The 14988-nt window shown below is 32.6% G+C and overlaps 1 pseudogene; it reads right to left on the bottom strand.

Moving 5' to 3' along the window:
• Positions 1-7726: 7726 nt before the first annotated feature.
• Positions 7727-7986, bottom strand: LOC107511186 (annotated as a pseudogene).
• Positions 7987-14988: the final 7002 nt, after the last annotated feature.

Genomic DNA, 14988 nt, shown 5'->3' with positions numbered 1-14988 from the left:
AGAAAAAAATAAAATAAGTGGATTTTTTATAGAACCAGAGGTACTCTTAAGAAGCGAATAGAACCAGAAACTGGATATATCTAACTTTTATCTTTGTGTCCCTTTGACAATTACTTTATTTCTTTTTCTAAGTAACACTATTTCTCTTTATATGTTATTACATACTCTATATGGCTGAAAGAGATAAAATATACATATCTCCTTATCAAGTACAATATGTCATCTAGTAAAGTTGAAATCGCATATTCTCTATCTGAAGTTCATTTTAGTATGAGACAATTCACCGCCCTTGGTCCAAACAATTATTGAAAGACTGGAGGCACAAGATAATGTTCAGTGATCATAACTTTTATGATCCTACTTTGTATCTATGGATTTGAGTGGGAAGAGGGGTGGCTTGTAGAAAAGTAGCATGTGGGCGGGTTAATCAGTTCAGCAGTGTCCTCTATAAGAGGCCTGCACTTATAATAGAGTGTAAACATAGAAAAGTCACAGATTTAAGAGCACACTCATGTAGTAGGTGATCTTCAGTCCTTTTCCATTTACAGACATATCTCATATATTGTGCTTCGTTTTATTGCATTTCACAGATAGTGCATTTTCATCAACGCCCAGGCAAGACCCTTCACAAGCAAAAAGATTATGACTCACTAAAGGATCTAATGATGGTTAGCATTTTTTAGCAATAACGTAATTTCTAAAGAGTATGCACAATGTTTTATTAGACATAATGTTCTTGCACACTTAATAGACTACATTATAGTATAAGCATAACTTTTATATGTATTGGGAAACCAAAAAAGTTCTTGTTAGTTGCTTTATTGTGATATTTGCTTTATTATGGTAGTAAGAACTAAATTTGCAATATCACTGAGAAATACCTACATAATATTTTAGGGTTTTAAATATATTCTTCCCTTCTTAGTATCTGAGTTTATTATAATTATAATTTTAGTAATTTTTAGAAAACTTTCCTATTATTTATCTATGTCTTCAGTGTACAATCATTGAACATATAAAATATGGTTGTAAGTTGAATTGTATCCTCCTACTTTCCCCAAAGATGTCGAAGTCCCCATTCCCAGTACCTATGAATGTGACTTTATTTGGAAATAGGGTCTTTGCAGATGATTAAGTTAGTCCTTTTCCAATATGACTGTATCTTTATAAAAAAGAGAAATTTAAACATATAATTAGATGTATGAACAAGGATAATGTCCTGTGAAGATAAAGGTAGAAATTGGTGTGCTTTATGTACAAGCCTGTGAACAGTACAATCTTCCAGCATACTACTAGAAGCAAAAAGGAGAAAGGACAATTTGTGGTACCCTGTTACAGCAGCCATATGAAAATATTACAAACATGTATGTGAATGACAGTTGGCTCTTAAGGAGCTTTTTGGCTATGATAGAGAAATAGATCTTATGGACAATAAGGGACAATAACATTTCCTCAATCAGAAATGCCTCTGTTCAAGGTCTAAATAGATGGGAATTCCACCCACCCATATCCCCCAACCTTTATTGAACATTTCTTTAAAATATCTTGAAAATTAAATTCAATTAACAACTCAGAGGGCTAATAGCCTTGATATATAGCTAGTCTCTTATTTTGGGGCAAATGCCTATTCTATATGTTCTGAGAACCACATGCTTATTGCATAGTAACAATTATCGTAAAGCACTTTTATCTTCCAAATATATTACATGTGCTGAAATTATTTGCTCCCATATTTCAGAGTGACCTCCTAGAAATGATGGACAACATCTTGTTAATATTATGTTCCCAGCTCTTAACAGGGAAACTTAATATGTTTTGATTGAATGAATGTACAAATGAATGGAACTTATGTATTTAAAGGAATATTACTCTTACAAGAAACAATGCTTTTTTTTTTTTTTAATGCAGCTTCCAGAAATGTCTAACACTGTTAAATAAATCCAGTTTGAAAATAAACAGAGAATAAAAAAATATATGGAAGTTAATTTTCTTGATACTACTCTATATACATTCCTGGGTACACAGTGCAAGCCCCAAAATAGCATTTCATTTCTTTGAATGATGGATTAATTGATCAATTTTTGTGACAAATGGCAAGTGCTCGTTGCCAAATTATATCTTCAAACAATTTCTGTCATTCAAAATTCAACCGAACTATATTCCTAGGAATATATCTAGTCATAAGGGAATATAAGAGAAAAAATTACCTGAAGTGCCACTGTATACTGGACCATCGGTATTTCTATTTAGGGGTAATAAAAAGAAGATTCTAATTCTAGTCAGTGCAGACCAGGTTCTCACAGAGAAGGTCTGTCACCACTGAGAGAACAATAACATTCACAATTCTCTGGGAGGTGAAGTCTCCCATCTCCCTCCCCTGCCTTAGAGAGTAAATAAAGGAGTGCAGTTACCATCACTGCTCTGTCTAGGCATGGAAATCAGAGTCCACATGCAACTCCTTGCCTGACTGCTGACTCTGCTGTGTGAGCGTGATGAAAACCAGAAGGATATGTATATGAAGAAATTCAGCCTCCCTACAGTTATAATTTTACCTTTATTCCACTTATCACCAGGGACACTATTCTATATTCAAACTGTAAAAGATACTGTGCAGAGTTAGGTCTATGATCATTTTAGTTCTGTGGTCTAAGACAGCCCAAAGGATTTTAAATGCACAAACCAGACTACAAGGCAGGAAAGCTGGTTTTCTCTCCTGGCTCTGCCTCTTGGTATGTGATTTGATGAAAGGAATCTATACCGTATATATCTACTATAGATATCTTAAAATTTCTAGTACTAGAATTTCTTTCTTTTCATCTAGCCTCTCTACCCTCTCTTATATTAAATGCACATAATTTCTACTTATGCTCTTAGAAAGACCTTCAAACTATAAAACAAATCTGTTTTTATTTTTTGTTGTTTCCTTCTCCAATCTGATTTTAAATAATCTTCTTGAGGCGGAATTTTTTTTTTTTCAGGAAAAAAACCTAGTTCATAAACTTCCAATGGTTCCCTTTAGTCTGCCAGAAAAAAGTCTATAGTCATGTTTGATTAATTAATACATTTATCCATCCTTCTATTAAATAAACATTTGATAAATATTTCCTATTAGCTCTTATAGAATTAAGCATGATAGTCAGTCCCAGGGATACTAAGATGAAAAAACTTGGTACTAAACTTCAGAAGTTGACAATAGACTAGCGAAGACACATATAGTCAACTCTCTTTACTTGCAGTGGTAATGTCCTATGAAGTCACCATGAACATCCAATTATCACATATAGGGTAAGTTCCTGCGAACCTCTGGTGACATTTTTGCCAACCATACAATGCATAAACAGGATGTATTATGTATTTCTGTCTAAAGATACCATATTTTATATATATATATATATATATATATATATATATATATAGTTGATTAATTAACATTTGATTTATGGCCAACAGCACTATAACTCATGTCTTAAAGAAGCTTATCTAATACTTTTATTGTCCCCATAAAGCACATCGGAGCCTTCCTGCACTTAGGATCAATAGACAGTATGACATTTGGGGTCATTTTGAACAACAAAATCACGAACAAAACACACACACACAAAATGTGGCAACAAATATATTGCAAAAAGGACACTTGTTTAGAGTTAGAAAGCTGAAACAAGAAGGCAGATTGTTGCTTTCTTTACCTCAGGTAATTTTTTTTTTCTCCACTCTGCCCCATCAGCAAATGACTGTGAAAGTGCCAAATAAATTTTAGCAAGTAGATAAATTTGCAAATGCAGAATCCATAAATAATGAACATCAATTGTATGTGAACAAATGAGGAAAAAAAAGTGTAACATCATTAATAGTACAATGCCCAAAGGAAAATGAAACAAAAAGGAAAGAAGTTAACAGTGTTTGGGGGTGTTGGAAAACATTCCTTAGAACAAATGGTAAGTAAGATAGGATTTATTGGCTTATGTTGATGAGGCACAATGTCACCAAGTCAAGATCATGACAACATGAAGCTATGTAGCATATTCAGGAAGTATAGTAGTTAGGTAATCCTCATGTCTTAATCTCAAAGTGGAAGGTTTAGAAGAAGTGTCTGAAGAGTATAATAGCAGCCAGATAATGAAAGATCTATGTCTATCTTAATTGCTTGGAATATTTTTTGCAATGACAAGAAATGAACATGCTTAAATAAGTATATGCATGAATAAGATTGGATAGTACTGCTTCAGTATCTTATGAGAAGTAAATTTCAAAAATTCAAAGGATATGTCTTTAAAAAATTTTACTATGTTCTGTTCAAATCAAGTTTTATGTTTTTAGAGAAGAAATAGTAAGTTTTATTTTATTTATAAAAGAAACTTCAAGAAAAACATTCTGTTGGTAGCTAACTGAAATGGAATTCTTAGAATTATTAAAGGCTGAATTTGAAATTAGTCCAAGAAAGGCACATTGTTTCATAATAAGTTAGATCGTGATTTAAAAAAAAATTCTTTTTCCCAAGGAAAATTTCTCTGGCTACATCCTCTAATTCTAGTCTTTGTGAACTGCATTTCAAACAGGTTTATACTTTGTAGTAGATAGTATTGAAACTTTCTTCATAGGTGCCACATAGAAATGTCCTTATCCATGTTATAGCATTAATTAAGCTGCATTCAGTCCAACTTAGTATATAGCTAACAAACTCCTGATAATGGGAATTACTTTATTTACCACTGTGGTCCAAACTCTAGTACATGTCTTTCATTTAATAGATATTGAATAAAAAAGTAAATGAGAGATGAAATATTAGGCCAATTTTAGTGTTTGGTTTTGATATCCTTGCTCTCCATAGCAAAAGAAGCAACCCCAAATGCTATTTTCACACTCGAGTTCTACATCTAAAAATTTCAATAACCAGTGTAATTTGGGAAAGATGTTTGTTGCTTGTGAATTGTTTTATTTTAAAATGTTCTCATTTATACATGCTTAATAAGTGGGTAATGTACAAGAAGTTGCAAAGTTGAAGAGACACCTTTAAAATCAGAAGTATTTTGTATTCAAGAAAGATAATATGCTTTCTAAAGAAATATTTCTTAGTATCCTAGCAGCAATTATTTTACCTGCTACATACTGTTTGGAGTGTTTCTGTGGCATGACCTGGTGCAATTGAAGGAGCTATCCTACAGAGGTATTTATCATCACAGCTGCCATGTTTTCCTTTTTGCCAGGGATTTTACATCTCACCACAAAGTCAACCCAGGAATCTCACCATGGGTCATGTCTTATGTTCTGCGTATTGCTCCTCTGACATTCTGAGCTGAATCAATCAATCAATTTCTTCCACCAGGAATTGAGTGATCATGACATCACCATCCAGCTTAGCCTTGTTCTAGAAAACCAATTAAGCTTGACCAAAATGAGCAGCAATTTATTTTCAACCATAGAGGCTAAGTCTCTATAGGGTTTTAAATATCAGATACTGCTCTTGGAGTTGGGTCCAGAAATATCTCTACGGAGACAAGAAGGGAAGGGTAAAGGAAGATCAATGTGCTTGTTTTCAATAAATCACTAGATTATTCTAGGTAGGATCCTGCAGCTGTTGGTAGAAAGCAAAAGGAGATAATTATTTGTATTTACAAGAGCAAAAGCAAAATCAATTTTTTTAAAAAAATCAAGATTCAAGAAGACTGACTGATGGAAGGGTAGATATATAGACAACAGTATAAATTTCTGCATTAAAAAAGCTTTCCCACCACTGCCACTCATTAATGTCAACAAACTTCACATTTCTGAATTTAGTCTGGATATTATATTCAATGCACTTTATGCTATTGGTAATTTATTTAAGAGGGGCTTGCCCTGCAAACCCTGTATAAGGAAATCAGTCTAGGATTTTTTTAAGCACTCTATTTTTTACCTAGACCATCAATATAAAGTAATAAAACATTCTGTTACTATGGTCCTTGGTTATATACATGCAATTGCAAACACTCCAGCACATACACTTAAGCTTTATAGCTTCCTCAGGCAAAAGAATATTATGTATAAATATTAAATTTTTCAAGAAAAATTTTGAAATAGACACAATACTTATTATAATGCTTTACAATTCTTATAGTTTTTATTAGAACAGTATCTCTAAGTAGATACAAAAGAAAATATGCCTAGACAGTTTATTATAAAAATATAACTAGTTTACTGAGCTTATTTCCTTGTGGTCTCTCAAAATTAGTTTGAATACAATTTTATTTAAAATAAGGTATTTAATAACAACTATGTACGAAAAGGTGCTTGGTCATTTGAATGGAGGTAAAAATATAGCAAAAGTAGTAAAAAGAATAAAATAGCAATTGCACAACTGCTATGCAGTCAGAGAAGAAATGATTAATGAGATATAGAAATGGTTAAGAAAATTTGTGAGAATTGAATATGAATTCAAAGAATGTCTTTTAGTATCAATAGAGGAAAATTGGTAGCACCATTCCACAGTATAGTGATGGTAGGAACAAAGATACTTAGGTGGGAATGAACATTCTATGTTCCTTTAGAAGTGACTATAGAATTCCAGAAGCAGTATTTCTCAAAGGCATAGCTGAAATCGAAATCATAAGGCTGTTAAAAAGTTATCTTTGAATTTCAACACGGACGTCTTTGGTGTGGCTCCGAAGAATCTCTGGTGATTGTCACACGCACCACAGTTTGAGAGCCACCACATGTGGGTAAAATTTAGCCAGTATACATCACTGTCAGTATACATCAGCCAGTACACTGGTAGTCAGTCCCTTTCCAAACATGATGAAAATTTACCAAGAAAAGCCCACTCTCTCTTTTTTGGGGGAAAGGCATTATATCCAAGCAGTTCAAAGCAAAAGTTTTGGACTTTATATGACCTCAGTTTGGATCCAAAGGGCAAGTAGCCTTTGTTCTCAAAAGCTTTTTTTTTTTTTTTTTTTTTTTTTTAAATTTATTCCATTAAATTGTTTTGAAGTCAGGGGTCATGTCTGGTTTATAATATTCTCAACACCTAACTTGATAAATTATTGGTATACACAGAAGTGATGATGTTTAGTATCATTAATTAAATGAGATAATGAAAATCTCAGTAGATATATGTCAAAAATATTGAAAATTATGAAGTGATTCAATTATAAGAGAAAGCTAGCCCTTTATTTTATAAGCATTTATTTAGACTTTCTGTCTCTAAACTAAGTCCTGGGTATATAAGGATAAATAAGAAAATATTTGACCTCAAACAGTCTTACTGTTTTACGAAGAGAAAGGCAAATAAATGAAAAATTGCATTAAAATATGATACAGAAAAGAGGACATAATAACGTGAAAGAAATTTCTAGGTCAGCTGGGGTAATGAGATGAAACACAGGACAGAGAAGACTTCTCTGAGGATATGACATGACATTTGTTTTTGTTTCCTGGGACTACTATAACAAATTGCTATAAATTAGGTGACTTATAACCACAGAAATTCATTCTCTCAGTTCAGAAGCCAGAAGTCCAAAATCAAGGTGTCAACAGGGCCACGCTCCCTCTGAAATCTGTAGGGAGGGATCTTTCCTTGCGTCTTCCTACATTTGTCTACCAGAAATCTTTGCTGTATTTTGTCTTGTAGCAGCACCACTCCAATCTCTGCTTCTATCTTCACATCACCTCCTTCCACATGTGTATCTCTGTATAGTCTTTTTTTTTTTTGAAAAACAAAGAAATTATTGTTGATACACACACACACATATCCTCACAAAAGGCGTAATTCTCTTATTTTCCTATCTTTTTCCTCTTCTTCAACACTGCTGATATAAAGGACATTATTACACCTTGTTAAAACTTTACCCAGATCTCTAGACAATGTTCCATTTATGTATTCTTCTGGATTTGCAAGCTGCATGTTCTTCTAGTCATCTACAGATACCAGATAACCTTTGTACTGCATTCACTACCACTGCTGGCTTTCCTGTAACCACTGAGGAAATGTTTGGAATTGAGAGGCAAACTCATAACTACTGGCAAAGGCTGCCTGTCTCCTTGCCCCCGACCCAGCTGTCGTCTGCCCCTTGTGACTGCAGCAGCTACAGCAGAGTTTGAATCACCATGCTTTGAGAGAAAAATCTTTCCTCTTTTTAGCAGAACACTAGTTATTGGATTTATCCTCCCACCAAATCCATTATGGCCTCATCTTAACTAACATCTGCAAAGACTCTGTTTCCAATTAAGGCCACATTCCAAAGTTCTGGTGTACATGGATTTTGGGAGGACACTGTTCAACTCACTACAACATTTAAACAAGAATTTTTAACCGTTGTGAAGGTTAATCGGATTCAAAAGGCAGAAAATAACTCATCCGTGATGCACATTGCATTGTTATTAGTGGCCTGGACACATAGGCACTGTAGCTTTACAGTCACTACTATCTATACAGAAATTCTAGGCAGAGAATCACTTTTCCTGCTTGGGTTTGCTGTTTATCTTTTGCAATTCCTATATGCACCAGTCTTACCAACCCATTATGGAAACAGAAGGTCAGGTCTAGTGTGGATACCAATAACTTCTCCAACTTTTATTCCTTCCTGGTTTGAGAGAATGATTTTGCTTTCCAGGCTCATGATTCCTTTCTTATACAAGCTAAGATCTTGGTTTAATCCCTCTCCAGGGTAGAATATACCTAGCTTTGGTTTAACAGACAGAAGTCTTTTTTATAACTTCATCCAACCTTTTCGTGCCTCTCCAAAACCAGGAATAACAAGATCGATGGCAGTCTCCTTTTTACACCTCTTACAGCAGCATTTATCATAAAGAGAGCAGAGGGAGGACTTGGAGAAGGTGAGATGAAAAACTCACCTAAGTGTCTATTAAAAAACGATAGAAAAAAGTTCGTATGCTTCTGTTGCTGTTCCTGCCTATTTAATCTTTTCAGCACGAACAAACAATACTGTTTTTTTCCTCCTATTTCTAAAAAATGAGCCAAGAAAGAGGTTTATTTGTTTTTTAGATTCAATAGCATTAGAGACCAAACTTTACAAATACAATTTGCAGGGTCTACTTAAAGAAATCCCCTATGACCAAGAGAATTTTCTTCAAAGATTTGCTTGGGATTACTGTTTTTCTGTCATTTTAATCTAAATTGTTGAGTATAGCAAGCTACTTCCTAACCCTTTCTGGAAAAACAATATTATCTTTCTCATTTCCTTCATTCTTCAAGTTGATGACATCCTTGCAGGTAAAATGGCCTCTGACCTTATTAGCCACCTATTTCATTGGAGGAAAACAACATGACCAGAGTCAAAGTTTGTATACAAGGTATAGCACCTATGAACAGAAAAATAAATCTCAGCAAATACTTTGTCCATTGCTTTATCAAATAATTTATAAATTTTATTTCAATCTACATTCTTTATTTTGATTAACCTTTTCCCATTCCTAACTTACTAATAACTGTGGATTAACCAAGCAGGGGGAAAGTCAAAACAAGTAAATTGTATTTGCTTGTGGAAGAGCTAGCATGTAGGCAGTAAATAACTACTAGTTTATCTGAATATAAAACAAGATTAAATCAACCAACTTGGTAAAACAGAATTTTAAGTGGAACATTCTTCAAATGATATACTAAAATTGCTTCCAACGAGAGTGCCTATATGTATTTAATTTTAAATGAATATTATTATATTCTCTCATATTCGTATTCATTTTGGATCAGGTACTTCTTGCACATTTAAAATAACTTCGATATAAGAGTGTTGATAATTTAATAAGCATATCTTTTTTGTTAAAGATTATTTACACTTTTTAAATAATAATTAAATATTAAATATACATATGTAACAAAAAAGCAACTGCTACAGAAACTGTAACTGGAAGCAAGAAAGATCACATGATTGTCCATACCTTGATGTAAAATATGATCAAGGGGCATAAACTAAACATGAAATGTTATAGTTTCTGGAAGATAAATATTTTTACATTATCTTTTAACATTTTTTTTTTGGTGAGAAGATACACTTTCGTGCAATATTTGAGAAAATCAGAATGTATATTTTCTGTGGATATAAATACTATGTTTTATTTTTATTATAATTTTATCTATGTAGTCATTTCCTCTCACCATTAATTCTCATTTTAATGACATTTCATACCCTCCCACACACACACATACTTTGTGTTCAAAGGCAAAATGATTCAAAGTAAAGATTATAGACCTCTAATACTAACTAAGGACCCTCTATGAAATATTGCAACTTGTCTTAGTTATATCTGTTGAGAAACAGTATAATATTTGAGCATGGGCCATGGCTTTGCTATCTGCCATTTATTAAAAGGTTGCCTTTAATCAGTTTGGTGAGTATTTCTTTATTTAGATTCTTCATCTTTAAGTATGAGGAATTACAGTATCTACCCCATCTGATTGTAGTGATGATAAAAATAGTTAATACCTGCATACGTACAAGGCTTAGGACAATGCCTAGTCATAAGTAATTTAGACATGTCAGCAATTATTATTATCTACAAATAAAAATATTGAAGTTCTCGCAGAACTATCGAGGTAATTAAATGAAATAATGTATGTACAAAACCTATTAGAGACTAAAGTGATACAAAATGATAATTGGCCACTAAGTAACTGGCAAATATGTGTCCTCTTATCTCTGTTTCTCTCATATACCACATGGGGTACAGCAAGTTTTCTAATCTATTGGTCTTTTCTTTAGAGCACCTATGGTTGTTTTGAGGGGGCACATGAAATCAATTTACAGAAAGTAAGTGGTTATATAAATGTAAATTAGTCTCATAACTGACACTAATATCTTGTGTAGTTATTTTACTTTTTTTTTTTGTATTCACACTATTATACTGTGTTATGAATGGAACAGATATCGTCACCACTTTTAGGAAGGAGAACAAAAAGAGGTGAGACATTAGAAAGTCATTGAAAGTTGTTCAAGCCTTTTGTCATATAGCTGGAAGTTAATGCAAATTTCCCAAATTCAAGGTCATAAGATTGCACTTTTAGAAAGAAAAGTCTTGTCACTATTATATTTAAAGTAACATGGCCGATTGAAGTTTCTGTTCAGCAGCACACTATTTCAGTTATAAAGCTGAAAGGTAAATGCTGACAGGATCAATTACTATCAAACCTGATGAAAAAAAATGATTTCTAGGATTGCAAAGGTGTTGCTGAAAGCTTTCACTGACACTTATTTTGTCTACTGATTCCTCGATCATTATTTAACTCCCAGCATAGATAATATTTGAATAAGATTCCAGTGAAAATAAAATCTTTGTTCAGCAGCCAACCTGGTCTAAATATTGTATCTTTATGATATCTTTGTTTTCTTTTCAAATTTAAAGTGTTCGCACCTCGTCGACAACCATCTCTGCTCACACACAAGCTCTTTACGAGTAGGCACAAATCCTTTTAGGGAATGAAGCACATATAAATAAATAAATACATGAATAAGCATATTTATTTTTTGTCATTCTATTGTATTGGTTTGGAAACATGGCCTTATATATGTTGTCAGACATAAAATTATAAAATAATTGAGACTATTTCCAGATTAGAATCAATTATTCTATTGAACATGATGTTTTTTAGTGAACTGAAGCAAAGTGCCTACTTGAAGAAGTCATATGTAAATTACTACAGGGGGCTAACTAAATCTTATTCAGTAATTAGAAATATATTTTTTTAAATCAGCCCTTGCATATATGAGTTTCTCTTTTTCATGTTAGTCTAAGTATTTTATTTAATTATGTAAGCAACTTTGCTTAGTAAAAAAAAAAGAAAGAAAAACATTTTCTTTTATGCAGAGGCTACTATCTTTTTGAAAGATTTTAGGTTATAAAAGGGAAATTCCAGGCTTGAACATCTTTATTCCTCAACTCATTTGAATTTCTGTTTGTGTAATATTGTGAGAATCCCTGGGGAAAAAAAGTGTAGAGAAAGAAATATCTAGAGAGGTTGTGTTTTTTCCTTCTATTATTGACTGGGATATAGTCTTGGGCACTTGGCTTCAGAATAGAGATGTATTAGCCTTGGGTTTTAGCTAGTACCCATCATTTTATGTCCTAAAGACTTAGCTGTCAAATTTAAGCTTTGGTTTAGAGGGAGACTAAATTAGTGATTTTGCCTGAAGGAGAGTGTTTTTAAGACAATAAGAGAATGTTAGACTTACCAGAGTTTTATATCTCATTTCTTATGATGTATTTTTGACTTGCTTACAGTCTTTCGGGGAAGAAGCACAATCACGTAGTAATACTTTGATGATTAATTTGGTTATTTTCCCAAGGCTCTAGCATATGAAAATACTCGGTAAAGACACTCTGGGAACGTATTGACAAAACAAGAAACATTACAGCTTTTGATGTTCCCCTTCACTTCTATATTTTGAGGGCAGATTATGACATTGTGATGATATTTTTGTCTATCACTTCTACAGTTCCATTAGAAAATGACAGAGAACCCAGCAAACCATTCTTCTTGACAGTTCCCTAGACTGTGTAGGGATTTCTGTGATTGCAAATGTATAAGATAATTTATTTAAGGATCTAATTACAAATGATGGGACTCTTAAGTGAAATTGTTTAGGTATTTAGAAATGTACTTACACTAATTGTTTTAAAACTTAGTTCTATACATAGGGGAACTACTGTAATTTTTTTTTTAAATCACAAGATGCTAGAGACAGGGTTTTTTTTTTATTTTAATAGCTAATGTTTTATTTTGAGTTTCACTGAATTCAAAGGTAGTAATTGCTATTATTTACTTGCAAATACTTTAAAAGAAACAAAATCGACCTTATTGAGATATAATTATATACAATATTATTCATCCAAAGTATATGATTCAATGATTTTTGTTTGTTTGTTTTGGTACTTTTAAAAAAATTTTAATAGTATGTTCACAGAATTGAGCAACCATCAACAAAACCTAATTCTGGAACATATTTGTTATCATAAATGCAGTCACCACCTAACTTCCCTCCTGCTCCCAGCCACAGGCAAAAAATGATCTACTATCTGTTTTTATTGCTTTCTAACCATTCATAAAAATGAAAGGATACAGTATGTGATCTTTTTGTGACTGGCTTCATTGACTTAACATAATGTTTTCAAGTTTCAATCATTTTGTGGCATGTATCAAAATTTTATTTCTTTTCATTGCTCAATAATATTTCATTATCTAGATACGTCTACCACATTTTATTTATCCATTCATCAGTTGATGGACATTTGAGTTGTTTCCACTTTTTAGCTATTGAAAATATTTCTGTGAACATTTCTGTACAAGATTTTGTGTGGGCTAACGTTCTCATTGCTCTTTGGTATTTACCTAAGGGTGGAATTGCTGTGTCATATGGTAATTTTATATTTAACATTTTGAGGAATGACCTGTTTTTTAAAGTAGCTGCACTATTTTGTATTCCCCCCAGCAATATGTGAGAGGGTCAATTTCTCCACATCCTTGTCAACATTTGTATTGTCTGCCTTTTTGATTATAGCCATCCCGGTGGATATGAAGTGGTATCCATTGTGGTTTTGATTTCCATTTCCCTAATGACTAATGATGTTGAGAATTTTTTCATGTGTCTATTGACAATTTGTACATCTTTAACTCAATGTATATGCAAATACTTTTTCCAGTTTTTCATTAGGTTACTTTTTTTTATTATCCAATTGTACATGTCTTTTGTATATTCTACATAAAAGTTCTTTATCAGATATATGATTTGCAAATATATTCTCCCAGGCAATGATTGCTTTTCATTTCCTTGATGGTATCATTTGAAGAATAAAAGTTTTTCTCACTTCTTTATTCCCTCACCAAATAAATTACTTTTATTGAAATGTTTTTTTCCTAGTAATGCTTTTAAGGGAATTGATCTATAATATTTACCATTTAAAAATGTTGATAGGTAATCTTGTGACTCATTAAAAAGATGATGAAAAGAATGTTCCGTCAGATAGAATTTCAATATTTTCCTTTATTTTAATTCAGTTTCTAACATATGGTTTCATTCAAATATTAAATTCCGAATTAAAACAAATCTCTATTCATCAAGGCTAAATAAGTATAAAAGTCTGTGTCATATCTGTTACCCGTATTTATAACCTAGCCTGAAAATGTTGTATGTCATCTGAAATGTGCAATATTTTTCTTTCTGTAAGAAATACTTTTTGGTTAGAAAGAGTATTTATACCCTTTTCCATCCAGATTAAGGAGGAACTGAGGAGTATCTCACTGTTAAAAAACAGAACAAAACAACCCTGTGAAACAACACATGAAAATCCTGGATTCTCTCTCATTTCTATTATTTCAGAAGGCAGGGAGGTGGGGGAAACCTAGTAGCTAAAAGTACATCTGTCATAGCATCAGAGCATAATAACCTGCACAAGTAAGTGTTCACTAAACTTTTGCTGCATAAAGTTTGACAAAATTGCAAAGAGGCTAGGTTAAGTTGACTGAGAAAAGGAACTTTAGTTAACACAACATCTAAGAGGGAAATAACTGAGGAATAAATAGTAACTGAGCAATTATTATATCAAAAACATAATCTGTTAAGGAAAAGTGAATAAGCTAAGACCCCGAACAGAATTAAGTTTTTAGATAAAAGGAAAGAAAATTTTAAAACATTTAAACGTTTTTAAATTTCAATTTTTTAACCAATGTTTTCCTTTCCAAACTGGAAGAGAGTCCTAGATACACGGTAAATGGGAAATATTTAACAAACTCTGGTGGTTCCTATCCCTGACACACTGATAAAGGGAGCAACAGAGTTGTCTGAAATGAAGTTTGAAGAGAATTGAGCAGACAGGAGACCTTGAGATTTTGAATGACTGAGAGATCTGTTTAATAACCTCACAAGGCCTCATAAAATTATTAAAAGTAATTAATTATTAACAGATAAATTAATTCAATAAATTTATTTTTGGAACGTGCTGGTATCTGTTAATGACCTCCTGTAAAGGCATTTCAGGAGGTGGTGGTAGAATGCCGATATGGAA

Source organism: Rousettus aegyptiacus, unplaced genomic scaffold (assembly GCF_014176215.1).
Source record: "Rousettus aegyptiacus isolate mRouAeg1 unplaced genomic scaffold, mRouAeg1.p scaffold_m13_p_1, whole genome shotgun sequence".
Taxonomy (NCBI): Eukaryota; Metazoa; Chordata; class Mammalia; order Chiroptera; family Pteropodidae; genus Rousettus; species Rousettus aegyptiacus.
This window is presented reverse-complemented; position numbering and strand designations above follow the sequence as displayed.